Raw genomic sequence first — 10,240 nt, forward strand, 5'->3', positions numbered from 1 at the left:
TTAATGTAAACTGCAAAGGATTATGGGAAAATGTATGGTCACTACAGTAAACTACTGTAAATTTACAGTAGTGAACTTGCCCGCGAAAAACTGACCAATGGCAAGGGAGATTTATTTAGTTTGCTGTTTGGTGGAAGCAGCGGTAAAAGGACAAAAGAGACACGTACTGTTAACTGGACAAAAAGGTTAGTAGGCCTATATTATTTCTGTTTTATGCAAAACTGAGATATTTTAAGACATTTTAACTTATTAACAGCAAACTAACATTATTCATCGTGTCGTTTTTCATGGCGGGAGTTGGGGCCTTTTTTTCTGACTGACAGCCGGATTAACGCCGCCATAACGGTGATAACGTCGACTGGTGAGTAAATTAAGGTCACTTATATTAGTCAAAATAAACCTTATTAAACCGAAAAACATGTTTGTATGTTTTGCTGCCCTTGATGCAAGTTAGTTAATCTGGCGAGTCGGTAACGTTACTTAACCTTAACAACGAACTAAAGTGAAATAATGTTACTGAGGTAAAGTGCGTAGGCAATACCACTGTTTCAATTCAGTGTATATTTTGAAAATACTGTTTAAGTACTTCTTTTGTTTGTTCTTTTCAAATTTCTAGTCTAGATTTCGTCGACAACGTCGGAGGTGTATTTTGGATGAATTCTCTTCTTGTGAATGCCATAGTTTCGATGATAACATCAACTGGTAAGTTAATAATGTCAGTTAGCCGAAGTTAACGAACACAGAGAAGCATAATATCTTTTGTACACTGCCTCTTTATCGCAAGTGTAATTCTCTTCAAATGCTATTTAAGTTAGAAACGTGTTTACCAATGTTGTATGTAACTTTAGAGACGGTCCCTATTCAGTGAGAGATGTAAAATAAAACCGCGAGCTAACATGAAATACTGAGGAAAACTGAGTTAAGAAATACCACTGTAAAGTAACGTTACATCTTTTGTATTTTATTTTCAAGTTTGTGATCTTGTGGTAATGTCGTCCGCATCAGAGGAGTATTGGAGTCTTTTCCTGTGATTGCAGTCGTAACAACAGGTGCTTTCATCTAATGTTACTAAAGTAGCCAGATTAGCCACGGGCTGCTGTTCTCCACTAATTTACTTTTTAAAGAGAGGAATGGGCTAGCAATATATTAATATAGTAAGTTTTGCTTATAAATATAAAAAATGTGGTAACACTTTACAATAATGTTCATTAGTTAACATTAACGTTAGTTTAAAACATGAATGAACAATACTTCTACAGCATTTATTAAGCTTAGTTAATGTTAATTTCAGCATTTACCAATGCATTATTAAAATCACAAGTTGTGTTTGTTAACATTAGTTAATAAACTGTGAACTAACATGGAATAAACAACAACTGTATTGTCATTAACTAACATTAACAAAGATGAATAAATAGTGTAATAAATGCATTGTTCATTGTTTGTTCATGTTAGTTAATACATTAATGTTAACAAATGACACCTTATTGTAAAGTGTTACCAAAAATGTTTATTTTATTTAAAATGTTTGTATTACTGTACGGTAGTTTTTTTCTGATCATAAACTATAGTAACACTAAAAGGGTGTTGTGACTCTGTCTGTTACAGGAGATTTCTCCAAGCAAAAACAGGATTCTGAATATGAGGCAGAATCATCGTACAGCCAGCTGTCCGTTTTACAGAAATGCAGAATTAGGTAACCCAAAATACATTTTGTTCTACATTGCATTTACATTCATGCATTTGCCAGATGCTTTTAGCCAAAGCAAGTTATATTGTATTTAATGTAGGGGAGCACGGGACACAACCTAACACTGACTTTCTTAGCATGTGTAAATCCACGTAGGGTTCAGAGTTAAATTTTTTATACACTTTAATTTCACACTTGTCTAGTACAAATATGTTGCGTTGTGTCATAATTACAGGTGTATATGTTTTTCGTTATTTATCTCAAAAGAATGCAAGTGACAGCATGCCCCATAGGCGGGGTACATTGTAACATGTGATGGGCATCTTGTAACATACCCATATGACAGCTTAAAATATTATTGGATCTAATGAAAAAATATACAAGACAAACTAAAATATTTTGTCAATAAAATCATTAACTTTTTCAAATAAAATAATGGCGTTTTTTAAGAATTAAAAATAATCTAATTTTGGAGTTTGACAATGAACACATTGCAACCATGCTTGGGATGGCCCTTATCGCAACACACAGCTACATAAACAGTGTAGTTCAAAACAGAGTGCGCAAATGAAGAAACGCATTCATAAATTCAGAAATTATACACTCCCCTCCCTCCACACACAGCTGTCATAGGACACAGGACACGAGACACATAAATGAGCCAAAATGCTTTACATTTCTTGAAATAACAATTTCTGAACATTAAACATCGATTCTCAGTCTTTATTCACCTGCTTCTTGTGGCTTCTCATTGAAACTCATAAAAGTAAATGGTGTAAATTGCATCGCTAATGTCATTGAATAGCATAATTTAATAATAGCGGGGCACATTGTAACACAGTGTTATAACGTTCCCCATCTGTGCAACTGGAATTTAAAACTGGTTAGTGTCTTCTGCTAGTTAGCGAAGCATTATAAAACTATCTAAACTGATAACAGATTGGAGATTAAAATAATAGCAGATTTGTCTAATTTTAAATGAGTACTAAAAACTGAGATGACAATTTACTTCAGCCAGAAATGTACTTCTGCTTTGGTAGAATAAATATTCAGCGACATCTTCAAAAGATTTTTTGAATTTTGGTGCACTTTATTCTCTATATAGTGTTGGCAGTAGTAAATACTGTAAATTTGGTTATGCTAGCATGTGTGGAAATATTTAAACCATGTGTGTTACAACTTACCCCATGTTAGTTTGTGCCCTGCCGCTGCGCTCCCCTACACATTTTATTAAGTTATTCATTCCCATGGGAATCAAACAGGGGCGGCGCTAGGGGTGTGTGCGCATCAAGATTGAGATTTTCTAGGACACATACACACATTTAGAAATGACTAGATTATATGAACAGATAGCATTTAACATGGTCTGTGGCAGACTTTACTAAGTGTCAGGGCAACAAAATTCAATAAACAAGAAGTTAATATTAAGTGATTTAAATCGTGAAGAAAATATTGTCTTTTCGCAAAAACGTTTCTAAACAAAGTCATGTTGTGCGTCTCTGCACACAACAGTGTTTCATTACTGAAAGAATTTACCTTTTTTGAATGCCTTGAATCAGTGATTCACTGATCCATTCATAAAAACAGTTTCTTCCTTCCTGAAAGAATCAGCAGTTTTTAATGAATAGATTGAATAAATGACTCAATGGCTCAGTCATTAAGACAGTGGCTTGCTGCTACTGGTAATTTTAGTCTCATTTTTAAAAGTATCATTCTATTTTTTTTTCTATCATTACATATTTTTGTGTTTATATTTAAAACATGAATTTCATAATATTATTTATGCAATTTGTAAGTGCAAATTATAATTAATTACACTTGTTGCTTTCAAAAACAAATTAAGTCACTTAGCCAATGTAACTTTTCAGCATAGCCTGTTTTATTTGACTTGTATCCCGTGTATTCTGATACATAAATTAATGTCTCTGGGCTAAGCCCCGGATATCCACTCACCCTAGAACCGCCCCTGGAATCAAACCCATTAATTCAGCATTCTAGCACTTTGCTCATTCTCTGATTGAGAATGCATTGTAAAAAATGGAGCTTTAATAATTTGAATGTGATGGATTATCAACTAATTATGTACCTTCCTTTGTAGGTGTGTTCAGATGTACCAGCCAAAGTTTTTGAACTTTTAATGTTTTTAAAGAAGCCTCTTCTGCTCACCAAGCCTGGATTTATTTGATCCAAAGTACAGCAAAAACAGTACAATTTTGAAATATTTTTACTATTTAAAATAAATGTTTTCTATTTGAATATATTTTAAAATGCAATTTATTCCTGTCATCAAAGCTGAATTTTTAACATCATTACTCCAGTCTTCAGTGTCACATGATCCTTCAGAAATCATTATAATATTATGATTTTCTGCTCAAAAAAACTATTATTATTATTATGTTGAAAACGGCTGAGTCAATTTTTTTCAGGTTTCCTTGATGAATAAAAAGTTCAGAACAGCATTTATCTGAAATAAAAATATTTTGTAACATTATAAAAGTCTTTATCTTCACTATACCATCCATGTTAAATAAAAGTAGTAATTCGTATAATCCCCCTCCTCAAAAAAAAAAATGACTGAATCCAAGCTTTTGAATGGTATAGTATATAATGTTACAAAATCTTTTTATTTCAGATAAATGTTGATCTTTGGATCTTTCTATTCATCAAAGAATCCTGAAAAAATGTACTCAACTGCTATGATGATGATGATAATAATAAATGTTTATCAGTATATTAGAATGATTTCTGAAGGATCATGTGACACTGAAGACTGGAGTAATGATGCTGAAAATTTAGCTTTGATCACAGGAATAAATTACAGTTTAAAATATATTCAAATAGAAAGCTGTTATTTTAAATAGTAAAAATATTTCACAGTATTACTGCTTTTGCAGTAAATAAATACAGGCTTGGTGAGCAGAAGTGAATTCTTTAAAAACATCAAAAATCTTACCGTTCAAAAACTTTTGACTGTTAGTGTGCTTACTTGTTTTTGCTTTTTAGTATGTGTATGTTTTGTCATGATACAAAGTGCCCAGGGGACTGTTGTGATGCCCTTTTTTCAGCTAGTTCATCCTAGAGATCAAGACTTGTAATTTGTACTTTTAAAAAGAAAATGTTCAACAATTAAAAAGAATATTATCAGAGCTAATGCTCATGAGTTATTGTGATTTTTATGGGGTTGGGGTGGTAAAAATCATGGATTACAGTGCTGTACCTAGTGCTGGGCGGTATGACCAAAAATGTATATCACGGTATTTTTCAAAATTATACCGGTTTCACGGTACATGACGGTATTTATTTTTTTCATGCATGATCGGGTGTTAACCACATTTTCTACTGATTGAGAGAGGAAAAACTGCAGTAGATTGACTTAGAATGCCCTATTTTACTGTCATGGTGAGCGAATATTGTAGAAAAATTCCACACTAAATAGTGACTAAACACGACCCATTAATACATGTTAACCAGGAGTCATTCTCATTTATAATCGCGACATGGTCTGATAAAATCAACATGCATCTAACGTACACTAAAGAGCGGCTATGCGGTGGTTTTGGCAATATTACTTTTTTGTCTCATGCAGCGCACTGCCTGCGTCTGAGTAAACAAAAAAAAAGTGCATAATATTAACATACGAACTATGCTCATATTTATAATTCCAAACAGTCGCGGTACGGCCAAATCCGCTCGCTGCACAGAACAGACGCAGAGAGACGCGACACTGCGCTGGGAGTCAGATCTCGCGCTCGCGGGGCAGCACTGGCGACATCTTCCAACTGAACCATAGCTAAGGTTTATCCAAAACATTCGCTAGGTTTGTCAGTTTGTATATTCTATGGGGGAAAAAAAGCAGCTAAAAGGGTCTGAAAGTTGCTAAATATAGTGCTAAAGTCACGCTCGTGTGTGTGAGACGCGGGAGCTGGTGGTGGCGCGCGGTGGATATTGTGGATGAGTTCACATACAGCTGTGTTCTTGCCACAATGCAATAGTGAAAAGAGACCCCTCTCAAACAGTGTGTCGCGTTCCGAACGTTATTTAAATAACACCGGTATTGCGGTATTTAAAAAATTCATATCATAAGAAAAATAAACACCGATATTCGGTATGAACCGGTATACCGCCCAGCACTAGCTGTACCACAACTTGATTGTTTTTTACAGGTACAAAATGTTTAAACTACATGAAAATAAACACTACAGCACTCATACTGTAAATGAAAAATACGGAAAAAATACTGTAAATGAAAATACGGTAATAATACTGTAAATGAAAATACAGTAATACTGCAAATGAAAATACAGTAAGCCATTATTATACTGTAAATGCTATTACAGTAATAATACTGTAACCATTTTTACAGTCATTTACTGGCATCCAGCTGCCAGTAAAATACTGTAAAATTTACAACAACCTTTTTACAGTGTGTGGTATGAAATGTTCTTATTTGTTACACTGTTTATTTAAGTTTATATTGTTTTAATGTTTTTATTCTATTATTTTGATCTTTTCATTGTTATTATATTTCTCCACATATATTTCAAGCTTTGCCAATATTGTATTTTTTTACAGTCATGCCAATAAAGCAATTTTGAATTGAATTGAATTGAGAGACAATCCGGCATTGTACCGAAATCCGACCCCCTGTGAAAATCTTACCCTCGCGCTCACGCGCCTCACACATTGATACGCAGTGCATCAACTTTAAATGCATTTTGCCCGGCTTCTCTTCGTTTTTTACTGAATATTTTTTGATGTTCCACACAGCAAGCACCAATTAAGGAGCCTACATGGAAGCGTTGAAATTTAATTAGTGTGTAAAATATGGATGCAAACCGTAAACTGTCGAGACTTCCACAATGAAGTTATTAAGAATAAAGATGCCAGTTGGCAAAGCTGTTAAATTCACACTGCATTGCGCTGCATGAAGATCCAGGTCGTATGTACTGTTGCCATTTCTTATTAGTTCACTCCGTGATTTGAGTAAACACTGTTTTTCACTGTGTCACTGCTTTCTTCAAATTCAAACAAATATTTTCAATAAAAATTAAATCTGGAGACTGAACAGGCCACTCAAGATCATTCTATGACTGATCTCTGAACCAAGCATAAGTAGATTTGAATGTATACAGGTGGAACCCTGTTTTAATGTCTTGGAAATCTTCAGACTTTCTAAAGTAATCAAATTATTTCTTCTCTATAGCTTTTGTGAGAGCTCTGTTGACTTTGTCATATTAGCTACTCGAGAACATCCATGGGCTAAATGTGCGTGTGTATGTACATCAGCCCAAGCTAAGAGTTTTTAAAGGGTTCATTGTGTTTTAAGACAATTTTTTATTTATTTATTTATTTTTTTTACAAAATACTGGATCTTCAAAAAATCTATTTGTAAAGTACTGCACTCACTGTTTTTTTTTTTTTTTTACATCCTTTTTTCAATTGTCACTGATATAATAAGAATTTGGTCATAATTTTTTTTTTTGTTGTTTGATGTAATGATCATGCCACTTAAAAAGTGTGTTACATTGCAAACATTTATTTGCCTCGTTATATATAGCGTGTTATCTGCAAATATATGAATGCATATGCAAGAAACAAATGTGATTAACTATTATTGTTCTTTATGACATTCATATGCAAGTTCAATGGGCAAAGTAATCGAAAGATTACCAGACAGTGATCTGAAAGCTTTTTCAGGTGAGAATAAGAGTAGAGTGACAGCTTCTAAGCACTTACAGGCAGCATTTGGAGGTTATAAAGAATAAAAGATTCTGCACCAAATTTGACTTTTGGGGGTTGAATAATTTTAAACATTTAGAGACAATTTATTTATTTATTTTTCCATTATTAATCGACTTACGTTCTCAGAATTACTCAAATGTGTATTCAGAAACTTTCTCTAATAATGTACTGATGCCTTTGTTCAATTGTTTTCACTAAATGCTGTTCTCTGCAGCAAATTGTCTTGCAGGTCAAGGGGGTTGAATAATTTCAATTGCAATTGTATGTCCTTATTAGGATCTTTTTTTTTTTTTTTTTTGTAGTTCATTCATTCATTCATTTACATTTAGTTTATGTTATGAATATATGTTTCTTTTTTCTTTTTTTTTACAGACATGCTGTGTGCATATAATAATTACCATGTAGCGTCAATAACTTACATGGGGGGTATGATTTTCACACCATTATGCCTGTTAAAATTACACCCCCCTGACCTGCACAGGTTAACAAGGTCACAGACTCACCAAATTAATTTTAACATCACATCATTTTATGGAGGATGTGTGCTCAAAAGCATTTGATTGTAGCTTCAACAGAACGGGTTTACATGGGGGGTATAATTTTCACAGCCTTAACTGCTACACCTGTTAAAATTACACCCCCCTGACCAGCGCAGGTTAACAAGGACACAGACCTCAATCAAAAGCTTTTGAGCACACATCCTCCATGGCATGATGTGATAACAAAATAAATTTGGTGAGTCTGTGACCTTGGCTGCATCCGAAAACTTAGGCAGCTGACTTGCTGCCTCGCTGCCTTATGAGGCAATAACTTAGCAGGCAGCGTTTTTGCACGAAGGCACAGAACATCCTATGTTTAAACCTTTTATACATTTTCAGTTTACTACCCTTCATGTAAATGAAGTTGCTCCTGTTGTAACAGCTGTAGTCTGTATGTTAATTAAGTTCTGACACCCCTTTGTCTGAGGTGGTTCTCAGTGCCACATACCTGCTCCCATTCTACAATTGGTCACCATTTGCTCAGGATGTGATCATCCCAAATGGTCTACAAACAACATAACTGTTGACTTTCTTCTTCTCTATAATAATTAAGCCATTTTGGGAAATGAGCATGATCAAACATATTGTGGAGTGGAAGCTGGCTCGAGGCAGACTATAGATTCTTACAGTTTAATAATCTACAATATAGAACGAGTTTTGGTGATAACTAAACAAATATTTAATTACTATAATACTAATTTCTCGCTAGAAATAACATCAAAAGTGCAAAAAGTTAATCAGAGATATACATTTACACACAAACTAACCACCAAACATAACTTTCAGATGCCATCTTTATTTTTTAGCTCAACCGGCACGGAATGGAACGCACAGGATTGTGGGATATCAAAGGCAGCGAAGGATACATCTATGCTGCCTTCAAAAATCGATCAGAAGAAGGTAGCAGTTTCAGGAAGTGAAGCTAACTTTGAATTTGGACATGCCTTGATGCCTTCCTGCCTTGGAATGCTGCCTCTGAAGGCTGCATTTTTCAGTTTTCGGATGCACCCCTTGTTGACCAGCGCTGGTCAGGGGGTTGTCATTTTGACAGGTGTAGCAGTTACGGCTGTGAAAATTATACCCCTGCATTCCCCTTCCAAGAAGCTACAATCACATGCTTTTGAGCACATATGACATGACATGATGTGATAATAAAATACATTTGGTGAGTTTGTGCCCTTGTTGACCAGCGCTGGTCAGGAGGGTGTAATTTTAACAGGTGTAGCAGTTAAGTCTGTGAAAATTATACCCCCCTTTACTGATGACAGAGAATAACATACGCACTTTGCGTCCATCGGATGCTCTCCAAAATGGCGCTACGCTGACACAGAGAGACAGAGAGGAGACAAATTGTTGAAAAAAAGTTGTTATTTTTATTTTCTTTGCGTACAAAAAATATTCTCGTCGCATCATAAAATTCTGATTGAACCACTGATGGCAGATGGACTATCCTGACGACAGAGGAAACTCGAGTCTGTGACTTGGACTCGAGTCGCACTTAAGTCGCATATAAAGACTTGGGACTTGACTTGGACTCGTGAGACTTGTAAAAAACGCAAGTCATTTGGTATAGGAGTTTATATGAATGTATGTCTGAGGAAAACTGGCTGTGTTAAAAAAGTTTAGATGGTATTTTCTTTTCATCTTGCCTCCGTATAATGCATATTAAAGTAGTGTTCATAACCGCAGCACAGCTTTGTTTACAGCAGCAACCAAGGAAACGATGTTTAATTGCTGTTCAAGCGCCACCTGCTGGCAGAGAGTGAATCTGCATTAATTCAGCCTGTCTGCTGTTTTGGTTCGTACAGATATTTTATGTAGAATAGTTTAACAAAACTAAAGTCAGACCATTTTGTTTTTGCTTCAAATTTTGAAATTATACAATCCAATTTAGATTAAAAACTGCTCATGCTGGATGTATGCAGCCTCTTTGTTTGGATTGTGTTGTGTTTAAAATACAGTGGTTGCCTCTAATTTTAAATTGAAAAAGAGCACAGTGTAATTAATTTGATTAATTGGGGTTTGTTTTAAAATTTTGTTTTGTTGTTTGACATATTTCAATTTTACAAAGAATTGTGCAGCATTTTATCTGACAATTAATAAATGGACACCTTTTCATTTCTAATTTGTCTTACATTTTGTTAAAGTTTTTTTTTGTTGTTGTTGTTGAGAAAATCATATCGTGAAATCAGATTTCAAAACTGATTTAGCCTCAGTAACTAGCTGAAAGAAATGTTGCTAAAAAATAGAGCAAAGACTTGAGACGTGA

General features: G+C 34.5%; 1 long non-coding RNA gene across 2 annotated transcripts; it reads left to right on the plus strand.

Annotated features, from left to right (window-relative positions):
- Positions 1 to 186: 186 nt before the first annotated feature.
- Positions 187 to 8,911, plus strand: LOC131529327 (uncharacterized). 2 transcript variants are annotated; one of them, XR_009268065.1, is made up of 5 exons: positions 187 to 361; positions 617 to 702; positions 973 to 1,049; positions 1,609 to 1,696; positions 8,778 to 8,911. It is a non-coding gene; the product is annotated as an uncharacterized LOC131529327 (long non-coding RNA). The 2 variants fall into 2 exon arrangements; XR_009268064.1 differs by lacking the exon at positions 8,778 to 8,911 and adding an exon at positions 3,789 to 3,869.
- Positions 8,912 to 10,240: the final 1,329 nt, after the last annotated feature.

This window comes from Onychostoma macrolepis, chromosome 02 (genome assembly GCF_012432095.1).
Source record: "Onychostoma macrolepis isolate SWU-2019 chromosome 02, ASM1243209v1, whole genome shotgun sequence".
In the NCBI taxonomy this organism is placed as follows: Eukaryota; Metazoa; Chordata; class Actinopteri; order Cypriniformes; family Cyprinidae; genus Onychostoma; species Onychostoma macrolepis.